This window comes from Triticum aestivum, chromosome 5D (genome assembly GCF_018294505.1).
Source record: "Triticum aestivum cultivar Chinese Spring chromosome 5D, IWGSC CS RefSeq v2.1, whole genome shotgun sequence".
Classification (NCBI taxonomy): Eukaryota; Viridiplantae; Streptophyta; class Magnoliopsida; order Poales; family Poaceae; genus Triticum; species Triticum aestivum.
In genome coordinates, this window is record NC_057808.1 from 416,037,280 (window position 1) to 416,053,732 (window position 16,453).

The following is a 16,453-nucleotide window of genomic DNA, read 5'->3' on the forward strand; positions in this document are numbered from 1 at the left end:
GACCACGCGGCGACCTCCGGTGGCTTGGGCGGCGCCGTCTGCGCTGCGCCTCCCGTCTGACGGCCGCAAAGCCGCCGCTGGCATCGGTCACGGGGCGGCGCACCTCCTGCTTCTCGTCGCCGACGTCCGCAAGCTTCCAGGCGCCCGTGCGGTGCAGAGGACAAGGAGGAAGCGCAGGGCGCACGGCGACACCACGGCACTGGCGAGATCGACGTCGGGTTCTGAAGAAAACGACAGTGGGTACTGAAACTGTTTCTCTGAATTAACTGAACATGACAGCAACAGTGTCCAGTAGGTGTTCGACGAAATGATTTGGCATGAAGAAAAAAATTTCTGGAGCTGGGACTTGGTGAGGTGACCTCTCAATGCACCCAGAGGCTGTCTGATTTTTCTCAGATTTTTAGGAGAAGGATTTGAATGAATTTCATCAAATTTGACAAATCTGGTCCAAACTTGCAGCAAGTGTAGTTTGAAAAATTTGAACTGAAGACCAGTGGATCTTCATGGATCTTGGTTGAGGGTTCAAAGGACTAGGGAGGGGAATTGGTTTGGGGGCAAAGATCAAAGCAGAAAGAGTAGTTCCTTTGTAAACCTCCAAGGGCTAGAATAGAGGGCAGAAAAAAGTTTTGATAAGATTAAATGGAAAATAATCATATAGGGAGGTCCAACTTGCTGGATTTGATGCAAATCATGATCCAAAGATGAGGGGAGGTTTAGGAGAGTGGATTTGCACTAAGGCCATGGCAAGAGAGAATTGTTGAAAGTGGTAAAGGATTATTCCAAAAGCCATAGTGCATTTTTCAAAGAAATCTTCAAAAGACATTTTTCTCAAGTGAAAAGCATTTTGGTTTGAGTCCAAATAAAAAGCAAAAACCTCCAAGACCAAAAACAAGTCTTGGGTGAATCCAAATAAAACTCTTGCCAAAAAAAATATTTTGAAAGGGAGGGTTCTTTTGAAGAAAAAATTTAAATCACCTCCGTCAAGTCAAATATTTTTTTTTTGAAAAATCCAATAAAATTTTGGGTGTCACCAGCCGACTGATGGAAGGCGGCATAGGGGCCTTGCGCTTGTTGTCGTTCTGGTAAGGGCATGGGTTGGAGTCACCAGCCGGCATCTTGGGAGCCGGAGCGAGCACCTTCCCAGAGGCATCCACTCGAAGCTCGGTCTTCATCGAGGAGTCGGCAGTGGCGTACTTGTCTGCTATGATCAGCAGCTCGTCGAGGGTAGTCGGCTCGTCGTAGAGGAGTCGGTGCTTGAGGAGGGTGCCCTCTCGGCACCCGGCGGTGAAGTATTCTATGGCTTGAACCTCGTGCACCCCCTCGCAGGAGTTGCGGAGCTTGGCCCAACGCATGAGGTAGTCGCGAGTCGATTCGCTGGGCCCTTGGACGCACAAGGAGAGCTGGCGGGGCTTGGGAGGCCGCTTGTACGTGCTGGTGAAGTTGCGGATGAAGACTTCTGTGAAGTCGAGCCAGCTGTTGATGCTGTAGGGCTTGATGCTATTCAGCCAAGTGCGTGCCGTGCCTTGAAACATGAGCGGGACGTACTTCACGGCAACGCGCCTGTTGCCATTTGCTGTGAGGACTGCGGTGGAGTAGTCGATTAACCAGTCTTCCGGCTTCACGGAGCCGTTGTATTTCGGCATGTCTCTTGGGAGTGAGAACCCTTTGGGGAAGGGCTCGTCGCGGATGTGGGGGCCAAAGCAAGGCGGGCCGACATCATCTTCTTCTTCTAGCGCCAGGGATCGTGCTAGGCGGTCGATCCGGTGGCGGGCGTCATTCTCGTCGACTCCTTCGCGGTGGCCTAGTCGGCCGCCAAGAGTCGGATGCGTAACAGGCGGCGGGGTGGGATATCTCTCCCCACGAGGCGGGGAAGGAGGCGGATCGCCTCGTCGTTCCACAGCTCGGGGGCGGCCTTCTGCGTCACGCTCGATGGTGAGCCGAGTCCGACTGCGGCTAGCAGCCGGCTCCTTGTCTTTTCTTGCGCGGGCGCCGTCTGCAGTCGGCGTCCGGGATGTCGCCCCGTGCTCTCGGCATGGGTCAGGACTTTCAGCGTGGGCGCTGGCTTCATGCCGCTCTGTGGCCGCGTCGATCAGCTGCTGGATGCGTCTAGTCATGTAGGGAAGCTCGTCAGCCCCCAGCCCGTTCAGCTCGTCTACAGCCGCCTGAGCGGCACGCAGGTTCTCGAGCGGCGTGGCGTAGACTGGGCGGTCTGCTCCTAGCATGCTGGCGATGGCTGCCGCGCGCTTCTTGACGAAGCCGGCTCGGCTCGGCCCGCCAGGAGGCGGCGTACCGAAGGCGGCACGGTCGACTTTGCGCTGGTGAGCCTCAGTGAGGCATCTCATGGATGCTATCTTCTGGCCTTCTGCGACGAGGGCGAGGCGGCGTGCCTCCAGTGTCTCGGCGTCGGCGTCGGCCGGGATGGGGACGGACAAGTCATGCAGCGCCGCTTGTAGGGCGTCGTGGGCGTTCTCGCCGGAGACGGCGCCGTGGCTGATGACCAACACCTCAGTGACAGCGCTGCTGCCACTGTCGGCTCGAGGGAGAGGGTCGGTGATGATCACCATGTTGGTGGGGAAGGCGTCGAGCGATGCCGTGTCAGCTTCGACCAGCATCGGGTCGGTGGAGCCGACCGACTCCAAGTCCACAGCAAGCTCGCTGGAGACGTGAAGCTGGTCGAGGAGGCTAACGAGGCGGCTCTCAGGGCAGTCTGTGCCCGCGTCGGACGCAGGCTCGTCGGAGTTGCGAGCCTCGCCAAGAAGATCGGTGAGGCAGCTCGCCGCGCAGGCGTCGTCGACGCCTTGTAGCGCGTCGGGGCAAGCGTCATCGGGCGTGCCGGGCTGGCAACGCTCGCTGGGAAGGAAAAGGGTTCCTGTCCAGAACAGGTCTCCGGACGACGGTGCACCTGGCCCCATGGTGGGCGCCAAATGTCGGGTGGTAGGTGCGACATATGCCAATGGGTGGCTTATCATTGTGGGAGCCAGTAAGACATCGCCGGTGCCTGGAAACGGGATGAGGCGAAGACATGCACGCCGGCGAATCTTACCCAGGTTCGGGGCTCTCCATGGAGATAACACCCCTAGTCCTGCTCTGCGGGGTCTCCGCATGATCACTAGATCAAAACAAGTAGCTACAAGTGTCTCCTTGAGCTGTTCGGCTAGAGGAAGAAGAAGGGCAAGGCTAGCTCTCCTTTTCTCTCTATGTGGCATCTAAAACTCTAAGAGATCAACCCTTTGCATGGGTGCCCTAGGGGGTTTATATAGGCCTTCCCCCTAGGGATACAATGGTAATCCGGCTGGGCGCGGGTCCCAGCCGTCAGTGTCTGTGTTCGCCGGCTTCTCCGCCGACTGGTGGGTCCCGCTGGCTGCCGGCATCTTGGCCGACAGGCCGGCCCCACCGCCTGGGGGTCTTGTCGGTGGCTGGTTACTGTTGCCTCACCCCTGATGATGAGGGCTTTGTCGACGTAAGCATGGCTACAGTGCCGCCGCCCAGCGGGCTCTCACTGTAGCCTTACCTCGTCTTGTCTCCTTAATGATGCACATACTTCGAGGGAGGGAGGTAGCCGGCTATTGGGAGCCGGCTACACCCCAGGCCGACTGGGGGAGGCTTGGCCGCCTTCGAGCGTCTCTCTGGCTGAAGGGGCCCACCACCGCGGGTCGTACTGGCGCCTGTCGTGGGTGGTGTCATGGTCAACATGGCAACAGTGTCGCGCTGGACAGGGGATGGCCGACCCGTACGGCGCACTGTGGCCACGCATGCTCCGGGATTCGGGGGGTGGTAGGCTGTACTGTAGACACGTCCCTTCTCGTCACCGTTATGTGGGTGCAGCCCTTGAGGGTGCAATCTTGGCTGGCTTCTGGGAGTCGGTCATCTTGTGGCCGGCTTCTGGGAGTCGGTACCCTTGGGGCCGGCTTCCTGGAGTCGGCCATCTTGTGATTCTCTTCGGGAAGCTTTTTAGGGCCGGGTCGCCGTCCAGGAGTCGGCTCGTGAGATAGCCGCCAGGGGATGGCGGCCCAGTGCTTTGGATGCTTGAAGGCTCGGTCGGCCTGATAATTTTTCAAAGAGCCAGGGGAGTCGATTAGGCTACCCGTGGCCATTTACTCCGACAGTTATCCTCGATGGCAACAATACAATACGTGCCTTGCTGCGCCTACTGTCACTGGGAAAGGACACTGCAAGATTGAACCCAAAGCTAAGCACTTCTCCCATTGCAAGAAAGATCAATCTAGTAGGCCAAACCAAACTGATAATTCGAAGAGACTTGCAAAGATAACCAATCATACATAAAAGAATTCAGAGAAGATTCAAATATTGTTCATAGATAAACTTGATCATAAACCCACAATTCATCGGTCTCAAACAACACACCGCAAAAGAAGATTACATCGAATAGATCTCCACAAGACAGGGGGAGAACATTGTATTGAGATCCGAAAAGAGAGAAGAAGCCATCTAGCTAATAACTATGGACCCGAAGGTCTTGTCGGAGTAAATGGCCATGGGTAGCCTAACCGACTCCCCCTGGCTCTTCGAAAAATTATCAGGCTAATCGAGTCTTCAAGCATCCAGAGCATGAGGCCGCCTTCCTCTGGCCGGCTATCCCCAAGGCCGACTACCAGAAGGCGACCCGACCTCAAAAACCTTCCCAAAGAAAGCTACGAGATGGCCAACCCCAGGAAGCCGGCCCCAAGAGGACCGACTCCCAGAAGCCGGCCATGAAGAAGGCCGACTCCCAGAAGCCGGCCAAGACTGCACCCACCAGGGCTGCACCCACATAACGGTGATAAGACGGGGCGTGGCCATAGTACAGCCTACCACCCCCGAATCCCGGAACATGCATGGCAACAGGGCGCCGTACGGGTCAGCCATCCCCCGTCCGGCGCGGCACTGTAGCCATGTTGACCACGACGTCACCCACGACAGGCGCCAGTACGGCCCGCGGGCGGCGGGCTCCTTCAGCCAGAAAGACGCTCGAAGGCGGCCCGGCCTCCCCTAGACGGCCTGGGGCGTAGCCGGCTCCCAATAGCCGGCTACCTCCCTCCCTCGAAACATGTGCATCATTAAGGAGACCAGACGAGGTGAGGCTACAATGAGAGCCCGCTAGGCGGCGGCACTATAGCCACGCTTAGCTCGACCAAGCCCTCGTCATCATGGGCGAGGCAACAGTAACCAGCCGCCGACAAGGCCCCCAGGCGGTGGGGCCGGCCTGTCGGCCAAGAGGCCGACAGCCGCGGACCACCAGTCGGCGGGCCCCAACGGCCGGCGGAGAAGCCGGCGAGCACAGACACTGACGGCTGGGACCCGCACCCAGCCGGATTACCATTGTACCCCTGGGGGTAGGCCTATATAAATCCCCCGGGACACCCATGCAAAGGGTTGATCGGATAGAGTTTTACACACCACATAGAGAGAAAAGGAGAGCTAGCCTTGCCCTTCTTCTTCCCCTAGCCAAACAGCTCAAGGAGCACTTGTAGCTACTTGTGTTGATCTAGTGATCATGCGGAGACCCCGCAGAGCAGGACTAGGGGTGTTATCTCCACGGAGAGCCCCGAACCTGGGTAAGATTCGCCGGCGTGCATGTCTTCGCCTTATCCCGTTTCCAGGCACCGGCGATGTCTTACTGGCTCCCACAATGATAAGCCACCCGTTGGCATATGTCGCACCTACCACCCGACATTTGGCGCCCACCATGGGGCCAGGTGCACCGTCGTCCGGAGACCTGTTCTGGACGGGAACCCTTTTCCTCCCCCGCGAGCGTAGCCAGCCCGCTACGCCCGATGGCGCTTGCCCTGACGCGCTGCAAGGCGTCGACGACGCCTGCGCGGCGAGCTGCCTCGCCGACCTTCTTGGCGAGACTCGCATCTCCGACGAGCCCGCGTCCGACGCGGGCACAGACTACCCCGAGAGCCGCCTCGTCAGCCTCCTCGACCAGCTTCACGTCTCCAGCGAGCTTGCTGTGGACTTGGAGTCGGTCGGCTCCACCGACCCGATGCTTGTCGACTCCGACACGGCATCGCTTGACGCCTTCCCCACCGACGTGGTGATCATCGATGACCCTCTCCCTCGAGCCGACAGTGGCAGCAGCGCTGTCACTGAGGTGCTGGTCATCAGCCATGGCGCCGTCTCGGGCGAGAACGCCCACGACGCCCTACAAGCGGCGCTGCACGACTTGTCCGTCCCCATCCCGGCCGACGCCGACGCTGAGACTCTGGAAGCATCCCGCCTCGCCCTCATCGCGGAGGGCCAGAAGATAGCATCCATGAGATGCCTCACTGAGGCTCACCAGCGCGAAGTCGACCGCGCCGCCTTTGGTACGCCGCCTCCTGGCGAGCCGAGCCGAGCTGGCCTCGTCAAGAAGCACGGCGCGGCCATCGCCAGCATGCTAGGAGCAGACCGCCCAGTCTACGCCACGCCACTCGAGAACCTGCGTGCCGCTCAGGCGGCTGTAGACGAGCTGAACGGGCTGGGGGCTGATGAGCTCCCCTACATGACTAGACGCATCCAGCAGCTGATCGACGCGACCGCAGAACGGCATGAAGCCGGCGCCCGCGCTGAGAGTCCTCCCCCACGCCGAGAACACGCCGTGACATCCCGGACGCCGACTGCAAGCGGCGCCCGCGCAAGGAAAGACAAGGAGCCGGCTGCTAGCCACAGCCGGACTCGGGTCACCACTGAGCGCGACGCAGAAGGCCGCCCCCAAGTGGTGGAACGACAAGGCAATCCGCCTCCCCCCGCCTCGTGGGGAGAGATATCCCACCCCGCCGCCTGTCACGCATCCGACTCTCGGTGGCCAACTAGGCCACCGCGAAGGAGTCGGCGAGAATGATGTCCGCCACCGGATCGACCGCCTAACACGATCCCTGGCGCTAGAAGTAGAAGATGATGTCGGCCCGCCTTGCTTTGGCCCCCGCATCCGCGACGAGCCCTTCCCCAAAGGGTTTTCACTCCCAAGAGAGACGCCAAAATACAACGGCTCCGTGAAGCTGGAAGATTGGTTGATCGACTACTCTACCGCAGTCAGCATAGCAAACGGCAACAGGCGCGTTGCCGTGAAGTACGTCCCTCTCATGCTTCAGGGCACGGCACGCACCTGGCTGAACAGCCTCAAGCCCTACAGCGTCAACAGCTGGCTAGACTTCACGGAAGTCTTCGTCCGCAACTTCACCAGCACATACAAGCGGCTTCCCAAGCCCCGCCAGCTCTCCTTATGCGTCCAAGGGCCCAGCGAATCGACTCGCGACTACCTCACGCGTTGGGCCGAGCTCCGCAACTCCTGCGAGGGGGTGCACGAGGTTCAAGCCATAGAGTACTTCACCGCCGGGTGCCGAGAGGGCACCCTTCTCAAGCACCGACTCCTCTACGACGAGCCGACTACCCTCGACGAGCTGCTAATCATAGCAGACAAGTACGCCACGGCCTACTCCTCGATGAAGACCGAGCTCCGAGTGGACGCCTCTGGAAAGGTGCTCGCTCCGGCTCCCAAGACGCCGGCTGGTGACTCCAACCGACGCCCCTACCAGAACGACCACAAGCGCAAGGCCCCTATGCCGCCTTCCACCAGTCGGCAAGTAGCCACCGTCGAAGACGAACAGCCCGAAGAGCGGCCCGCTCCCAAGAAGAAGGGCGGCAGGCCGGCTTGGCAGCCGGCCTTCTCCTACGAGCAAACTCTCGATGCCCCCTGCAAGTTCCACAGCGGCGCGAAGCCGTCCAACCACACGACCCGGAAGTGCCATTGGCTCACGCGGATCTCCAAGGGCGAGGGGCTGGTGCCGCCTCCGCCTCCTGGCCCGCCGCCTCCAGCCCCTCAGCAGCCGGCTGTTCGACCAGCAGTCGGAGCCATTCAGGATGAGTTCCCAGATGAGCACGCCGCCTACGTCGTCTTCACGAGCCAGATTGAAGACAAGCGCAGTCGGCGCCGACAGCACCAAGAAGTCAACGCGGTCGCCTCCAGCAACCCCGAGTTCATGCATTGGTCTGAAAGGCCTATCAGCTGGAGCCGGGCCGATCACCCAGAGGTGATGCCGTCTCCCGGCTCCTACGCATTGGTGTTGGACGCCACCCTCGCGACGGAAAGGCGAGCTGCCCGTTTCTCCCGCGTGCTGATTGATGGTGGAAGCAGCATCAACATACTGTACCGCGACACCATGGAGAAGTTGAACCTCAAGGCGAAGCAGCTCATGCCAAGCCGGACTGTGTTCCATGGCATCGTACCCGGCCTGTCCTGTTCCCAATCGGCAAGATCAAGATGGATGTTCTCTTCGGAGACAAGGATCACTTTCGCCGAGAAGCGATCTGGTTTGAAGTAGTGGATCTAGAAAGCCCTTACCACGCCTTGCTTGGCCGACCTGCCCTGGCCAAGTTCATGGTTGTGCCCCACTACGCCTACCTCAAGATGAAGATGCCGAGTTCAAAGGGGATCATCACTATAGCCGGAGACTACAAGAAGTCCATCGAGTGCGCTGCGGCCAGCAGCCGACTGGCCGAGTCCCTCGTGATTGCTGAAGAGAAGAAGATGCTGGACCGAGTCGTGGCCATGGCCGGCAAGCAGCCGGCCCTGTCCCCCAGCCCCAAGGAATATGATGCTCAGGGCTCCTTCCAGCCGGCCAAGGAGACAAAGAAGATACCTCTGGACCCGGAGAACCCGGAGAGGTTTGCTGTCATTGGTGCAAACCTGGACAGTAAATAGGAAGGCGAGCTCGTCGACTTCCTCCGTGAGAATCGGGACATCTTTGCATGGTCCCCAAAGGACATGCCGGGTGTTCCGAAGGATTTCGCCGAGCACAAGCTACACGTCCGAGCGGACGCGAAACCAGTCAAGCAGCCTCTCCGCCGACTGTCGGAGGAGAAGAGAAGGATCGTAGGAGAAGAGATAGCCCGGCTCCTGGCCGCCGGCTTCATTATGGAGGTGTTTTTTCCAGAGTGGCTTGCCAACCCGGTCTTGGTGTTGAAGAAGAACAATAAATGGCGTATGTGTATAGATTACACCAGCCTCAACAAAGCCTGCCCCAAAGATCCGTTTGCCCTACCACGGATCGATCAAGTGATAGACTCCACAGCCGGATGCGAGCTGTTGAGTTTCTTGGATGCTTACTCAGGATACCACCAGATCAAGTTGGACCCAGCCGACCGCCTGAAGACCGCCTTCATCACACCATTCGGAGCTTTCTGCTACCTGACTATGACATTCGGCTTGAGAAATGCCGGTGCCACTTTTCAGCGTTGCATGCAGAAATGCCTCCTCAAGCAACTCGGCAGAAATGCCCACGTCTATGTAGACGATATTGTGGTGAAGACGGAGAAGCGCGGCACCCTGCTGGAAGACCTCAGAGAAACATTTGCCAACTTGCGCCGATTCCAGATCAAGCTCAACCCTGAGAAATGCGTGTTCGGAGTACCAGCCGGCCAGCTTCTAGGCTTTTTGGTCTCCGAACGCGGCATTGAGTGCAACCCAGTGAAGATCAAGGCCATAGAGAGAATGGAGATTCCTACCAAGTTGCGAGACGTTCAGAAGTTTACCGGGTGCCTGGCCTCCCTAAACCGCTTTATCAGCCGGCTAGGGGAGAAGGCTCTCCCCCTGTACCGACTCATGAAGAAGTCCACCCACTTCGAGTGGAACGACCAAGCAGACCAAGCTTTCCACGAGTTGAAGAAGATGCTGACCACACCACCTGTCCTGGTAGCGCCGACTGAGAAAGAGCCCATGCTCCTTTACATTGCTGCGACTAGCCGAGTGGTCAGTACAGCCATCATGGTCCAGCGCCCAGAAGAAGGCCGAGCTCAGTTAGTCCAGAGGCCGGTATATTATTTAAGCGAAGTACTGTCCACCTCGAAGCAAAATTACCCGCATTACCAGAAGATGTGCTATGGAGTGTACTTCGCCGCCAAGAAGCTGAAGCCCTACTTTCAAGAGCATCCCATCACGGTCGTATGCACTGCCCCGCTTGCCGAGATCATAGGCAGCCGGGATGCATCCGGCCGGGTGGCTAAGTGGGCCATTGCGCTGGCTCCTTACACGATCTTCTACCAGCCCTGCACCGCCATCAAGTCCCAAGCATTGGCCGACTTCCTTGTCGACTGGGCCGAGACCCAGTACCTACCGCCGGCTCCCGACTCCACTCATTGGCGGATGCACTTCGACGGATCCAAGATGCGCACCGGCTTGGGAGCCGGCATCGTCCTCACCTCTCCCAAGGGCGACAAGCTCAGATACATATTGCAAATCCATTTTGCCGCCTCCAACAATGTGGCTGAGTACGAGGCACTCATACACGGGCTCCGGCTAGCCAAAGAACTCGGCATACGCCAGATCCTGTGTTATGGCGACTCGGATTTGGTGGTCCAGCAGTCATCTGGCGATTGGGACGCCAAGGACGCAAACATGGCGAGCTATCGATTCCTCGTCAAGCAAATCAGCGGATACTTTGAAGGGTGCGAGTTCCTCCACGTGCCACAGGTCGACAACGAGCAAGCAGATGCCCTGGCACGGATCGGCTCCACCTGACAAGCTATACCAACCGGCGTCTCTCTCCAGCGCCTCCTCAAACCGTCTGTCAAGCCGTCTCCAGAATCGGACTCCATCTTCGTACCGCCTGCCCCTGATGCAGTCGGATCCGACTGGGGGAACCCAACAGGCGGCTCGGGGACTTCGACAAGCGGCCCGGGGACTGCCGTAGTCGCACCCGGCTCGGGGACTTCAGAACCCGGCCCGGGGACTGTAGCAGTCGGCCAGGGGACTGCAGCAATCGGCCCGGGGACTGCAACGACACAACAGGCGGTGGCCGACTCCAACTCTCCACCACCCAACCCACCCACCCGGGTCAAAGTAGCCGTACTGACAACAGAAGAAGTCACAGCTCCATCATGGGCCCAGCCCATCCTCAACTTCCTAGTAAACAGAGAGCTGCTGACTGATGAGATCTCGGCAAGACTAGTTCAATGCCGAGCCGGAGCATACGCAATAATAAACAGAGAACTTGTTAAGCGTAGCGTCACTGGAGTCTTCCAGCGCTGCGTCGAGCCAGAGAAGGGCATAGCAATCCTCAAGGATATCCACCAAGGCGAATGCGGCCACCACGCGGCCTCAAGATCACTTGTCGCCAAAGCTTTCCGCCATGGTTTCTTCTGGCTGACTGCTTTGAAAGACGCCAAGGAATTAGTCAAATGCTGCAAAGGATGCCAAGACTTCGGCTCCAAGCAACACCTGCCGGCTGCTGGCTCGATGAGTTGCCGGCTGTCCTCTGGAGTCTACGTATAACCCCGAACAAGTCAACCGGCTTCACTCCTTTCTTCCTTGTATATGGTGCTGAGGCTGTCATCCCAACTGACATCGAGTTCGACTCGCCTCGGGTCACCATGTACACGGAGGCGGAGGCCAAGGAAGCGCGAGAAGACGGCGTCGACCTGCTGGAAGAAGGCCGGCTGTTAGCACTCAGCCGGTCTGCCATCTACCAGCAGGGTTTGCACCGTTACCACAACCGGAAGGTCAAGCCAAGATCCTTCCAAGAAGGCGATCTTGTGCTCCGGCTGATCCAGCGAACAGCCGGCCAGCACAAGCTTTCCGCCCCTTGGGAAGGCCCTTTCGTCATCAGCAAGGCCCTAGGCTACGACTCCTACTACCTGATCGACGCACAGAAGCCAAGGGCACGCAAGAGGGATGATTCCGGCAAGGAGTCGGAACGACCATGCAACGCCAATCTCCTGAGAAGATTTTATAGTTAAAAGCAGTATGTATCATGCTACCTTTTTGTATTAAGTACAAGACAACGGGCCCCCCGAGGCGCACTCGGGGGCTACCCTCCTTTATCTATGAATGACGAATGTCATACCCATGAATGTACTATTACATTTGATTCTCTATCTGGCACCGGGTTCGACTAGTCGACCCGGGGACTGGCCGCCTTGATTTATATTAAAAGTTCTACCTGAAGTCAGACAAGTAGTGTGCCAGCACCCGAGCCCTCTCTTGTTGTAAGTCGCAGCTCGAAGAACCGACTGTCCGACTGGCAAGAGCCAAAGGCAGGAAAGGATGCCCACACGAAAAACGGCTAAGGACTAACGAACTTATATAACACAACCGGCCTCCAACCACGCCTACCGGCTGTCAGAACAGCCGGCTGGCCGGCTTCCCAGTCACTTCGCTACAATCCAAGAAAGCTAGAGTACTTGCCCTCCCAACCGGCCAAGCACCTCTCCAGCAACAGACTGCAGAGCAGCTGTCCGGCTGGGAAGGCGGCAACCAAGGGAGGGCGGCAAAGGAAACAGCCAAAGGATGAAAAGCAAGAACAATGGAAAGCCAAGCACATGCATGATTATATTTACACATAAGGCCTTCATCAGGCCGGCAGTCAATATAGTTTGAATACACCCCCAGTGGGTGGAACTGCGCAAACTTAACAAAATATTTTTCAAAGAGTAATAAAACAGGAAAGTAAAGGCGGCAGATTAGGCTAAGGGCGCAACAAGGGAGCCGGGTTGGTCCGTGGAGACGGCAGCGCCGGCTGGAGGAGTGGCCGGCTGGCGAGTCTCGGCTTGATCATCGCCGGCTGCAGGCGGTGCACTCGCACGCGCCTTGTTGCTGGAGGCACGGTCAAGCTGAGGCTGGCCGGCTGCTCCACCATCTGGCACGGCGTCTTCACCCTCCTCCTACTCCTCCTCCTCGCCCTCGTCGCTGGAGTCGATCTCCTCCGCCGAGTCCTCGCCATCTGCTGGGTTCAGCCCGAACCACTCCTCCGGCTGGGCAACGCCGTTATCATCCACCTCAGGAGCAAAGGCGCTGGTGTCGGTGTAGTCGGCGATCGCCGAGGCACGCTGGATGATAGTTGGCCGCGCCGGCTCCAGCTCTGTGTCGGCCTCCTGCCGCCAGGTGGCCAGCTGGTCCAAGCTCAGCTCAGGATACCAAGCTTTGACGAACTCCAGCGCCCGCCTGGCGCCTGACCGAGCTGCAGAAGCCTTCCAGGCCTCGAAGCGGCTGGCCGCTACCTCCAGCCAGTCGGCAGTCCGACTGGGGGTGCGGGGAATCACCTCGCCGGGCCAGAGAGAGGCCAGCACCTGCGCCCCAACACGTTGAAGCCGGCGGAGCATGCGGTGAGCCGGCTGGAGGCGGGCTTGAATCACCAGGAGCTGTTCCTCAAGCAACCGGCGAGCGTTCGGCGCGATCTCAGCGCCAACCTGCCTTTGTGCCTCGCGGTGGGTCTCGACGAACTGGTTGGCGGCAGTAGAGTAGCCAGGGAAGTACTCTACACAAGAAAGAAAGAAAGAGAAAGAAGAGAAAAATACAAAGTTAGAGAGTGAACCAAACGGCAAGTGGCAAGCAAGGAACGAAGAAGAGGGCGGCCTACCATCAACCAAGTCTTTGATCTGGCCGTAGCCGTTGATCAACGACTGCCTCGCCTCGGCCCAGCTTGCCGCCTCGGTCTCATATTCGGCTTGGAGGGCGGCCTCGCTATCCTGCACCGCCTTCAGGGCCGCCTTGTGGCTCTCCTCCTGGTCGGCCAGCTTCTTGACCAGGCGGTCACGCTCCTGAGCCAAGGCGTCGAACTCGGCTTCCTTAGCACGAAGGGCGGCCTGGGTCCCACCCAGCTGCTCCCTCAGTTTGGCGTTGGCCGCTGCAGATATGGCAGAGAAGAAAAGAGCAACAAGAAAGAAGTCGTCAAGAAAGATCCGACCCGACTGCTCAGCAGGCGGCCCGAATCTCGGGGACTACACCCAGTGGGTGCGCTGACGCGCCCCCACGTGAGATAAAAGATGAAGCACTTACCCCGGCTCTCAGTTAGATCAGCAGTCTTCTGGGTCAGCTCCCGAGCCTCGGAGTTGAAGGCAGTCGCACGGATGTTGTGGTAGTCCTGCAAGTCGGACAGAGAAGCGAATGAGAAGAAGATAGCAAACAAAGCCTACCGAGAAGTTCCAAGCCGCCTGCTCAGCAGCCGACTCGGAACTCGGGGACTACACCCAGTGGGTGCGCTGACGCGCCCCCATGGAAGAAACCAAGATCAAGAAGCAAAAAACAGGAAGACTCACCCGAATGGCCGCCCGTGTCGCGAGGAACTCGTCATTATACTGCCTCAGCACTGCGGCCTGGGACCGAAGCCGGTTCCGGACTTCTTGCGCCGCCACATTCACCACGGCCGTCCCACCACCCGGCGTCCACCCGGGTCCGGAGCCGAAGTTGCCTTCCCCGCGCGCTGGCGCGATGGCGACCGGACCACCAGGTCCGTCCCCACAGCCGGCTCGCCTCCAGCCGATTGCGCAGGCGGCGCGTTAGGCCGGCTGCCTTGGGCCGCCCCTGTCGGCGAGGGCGGTGCCGCCTCCCTCTCCTAGGCGACGACGTCGTCCTCCCTCTCCAACCCCGGCAGGTCGCCGCCGGCTTCCTCCAGCGGGGGCTCCGGGATTTCGGGCGCCGCGACACGCAGGGGGTGACAAGCAAGGCGCCCTCCGCTGCCACTGCGGCTGCAGCCTCCGCCGGGGCCTTAGCCGCCGCGTCGGCCCGTGCCTTCACCGACCCGTCCGCCTCCTCCTGCGCCGCCTTGGCGGCAGCTGCCCTCAGCTCTTCCGCCTCCTGCTCCTCCCGCGCCTCCCACGCATTTCGCTCCATCGCTGCTTGAAGCTCGGCGCGGGGGTCCACACGGCGGGTGCTCCCAAATCCTCCCGGCGATCCAACCACGGAGGCGGCAGCAACCCGCTCAAGAGAAAGGGGAGCCCTGATTTTTGAGACAAGACAAGGATTCAGAAATCGACAAGAAAAGAAGAAGGAATATGCAAGAGAATCTACACTTACGCCGAAACCATTTGCGGCTGCTTCACCACCTTGCGGAAGCGGGCCGCCTTCGCGGCTGCCTCATCCCGTCTGGTCACCGCCGCCCCGCCCTTGGGCTTCTTCGGGCGACTGCCGAACAAGCCCTATGCGGCCCGGCGCTTCTGCGGGCCGCCCCGAGCAGGCGGCGCGGCGGAGGAACCCGTGCCATGGTCGGACTCCAGCTGGCGGCGTGGGACGATTTCCGCCTCGTCGTCATCCGGCCAGTCGTCGAAGCTGGCCCCAAGCCCAGAGCTGCCTGTTTCGCCGCCTCCCGCCTCGGTGTTGTCGTCCATGGCGGCCGCCCCCAAGTCGGGGTCCTCCAAGTCATGCTCCGCCCGGTCGGGGAGAAATCGGCGATCCGCCCCCGCTGTCCCGGCCGCAGGTCGAAGGAGAGGGCTCTGCCAAGACATGCTGACTGGTCAGAGTCGGCCAAGAAGAACTTGGTGACAAAACTAAAAGAAGAAAAGATAAACAAAGCATACCGTAGGCGGGGGATGAGCACGGGAGTACGGATCCTTGCCAAACTACCACTCTGCGGAGAGCTTGCAGTTCGCGAGATAATTCACCATATGAGCCACCTCGTCATGAGGCATCTCCTTGGTGCACATCCGACTCGGATCGAGTTGGCCGCTCATCTGACTGATCAGATGAGGGCGGCTTTGAAGCGGGAGCACCCGACGCATGACGAAGGCGGCCAGCAGGTCGGACCCTGTCAGGCCCTCCGACTGGATCATTACCCGGAGTCAGGCGACGGTGGCGGCTCCAGCCGGCGACAGCGTCCTGGCCCGATAGGACCACTTGGGCCGCCTCCCAGCCGGCGGGCCGGCTACGTAAGCCGGCAAGTTAACGTAGTCGCCTTGCAGGGCGACGTTCTTCACGTAGAAGTACGATTTCTGCCAGCGCTTCACCGACTGGATCAGTGTGATGACAGGGAAGGGGTTGTCGGCTGCCGGCCTCTGCATCGCGATGAAGGCGCCACTCTGAGCCGGCACGCCCTGCATGCGGGTGTCGAGCTTGGTTTGGAAGAATTCCCCCCAGAGCTCAAGGGTGGGAAGAACGCCAAGAAAGCCCTCGTACAGAGTGCCAAAGGCGGACAGCACCACCACCGTGTTTGGAGTGAGGTGGTGCGGCTGGAGCTGATAAAACTCGAGGAAGGAGCGGAAGAAGCCGCTCGCGGGCAGACCGAGGCCGCACAGGAAGTGTGAGCGAAAGATTACCCGCTCGCCTTCCTCCGGCGCCGGTGTGATCTCCTTCTCCGGCGCGAGACGGACCTGCACCTGGTCCTTGCCGGGCAACCGCCGCATCTTGCGGAGGAAGTCGATGTGGTCCGTATGGATGTTGGAGCCGTCCCAGTCTCCGCCGTACTGCATGATGGCGAGAAGCTGGCGAGAAAGGGTGCGGCGGCGGAGAAAGCACGGCCCCGCGGCGGCGAAGCTACGGGGTGGTGCAAAGATTGGTGGGACGGCGCGGCGGCAAGATGCTGCTGCGACGGAAAGAAGGAGGAAGAAGATGGCGGAGAGAGGATGAGCGTGCGAGCGTCTGCCGCTCCCCCTCCTCCCCCTACTTATAGCCTCGTGCGGCGAAGCCGAGGAGGCGAGGCGCGGGGGGGGGGGGACGTGGGATTAACTGCGCCCACTCCCCCATGTCCCGCGATTATTGCGCCCT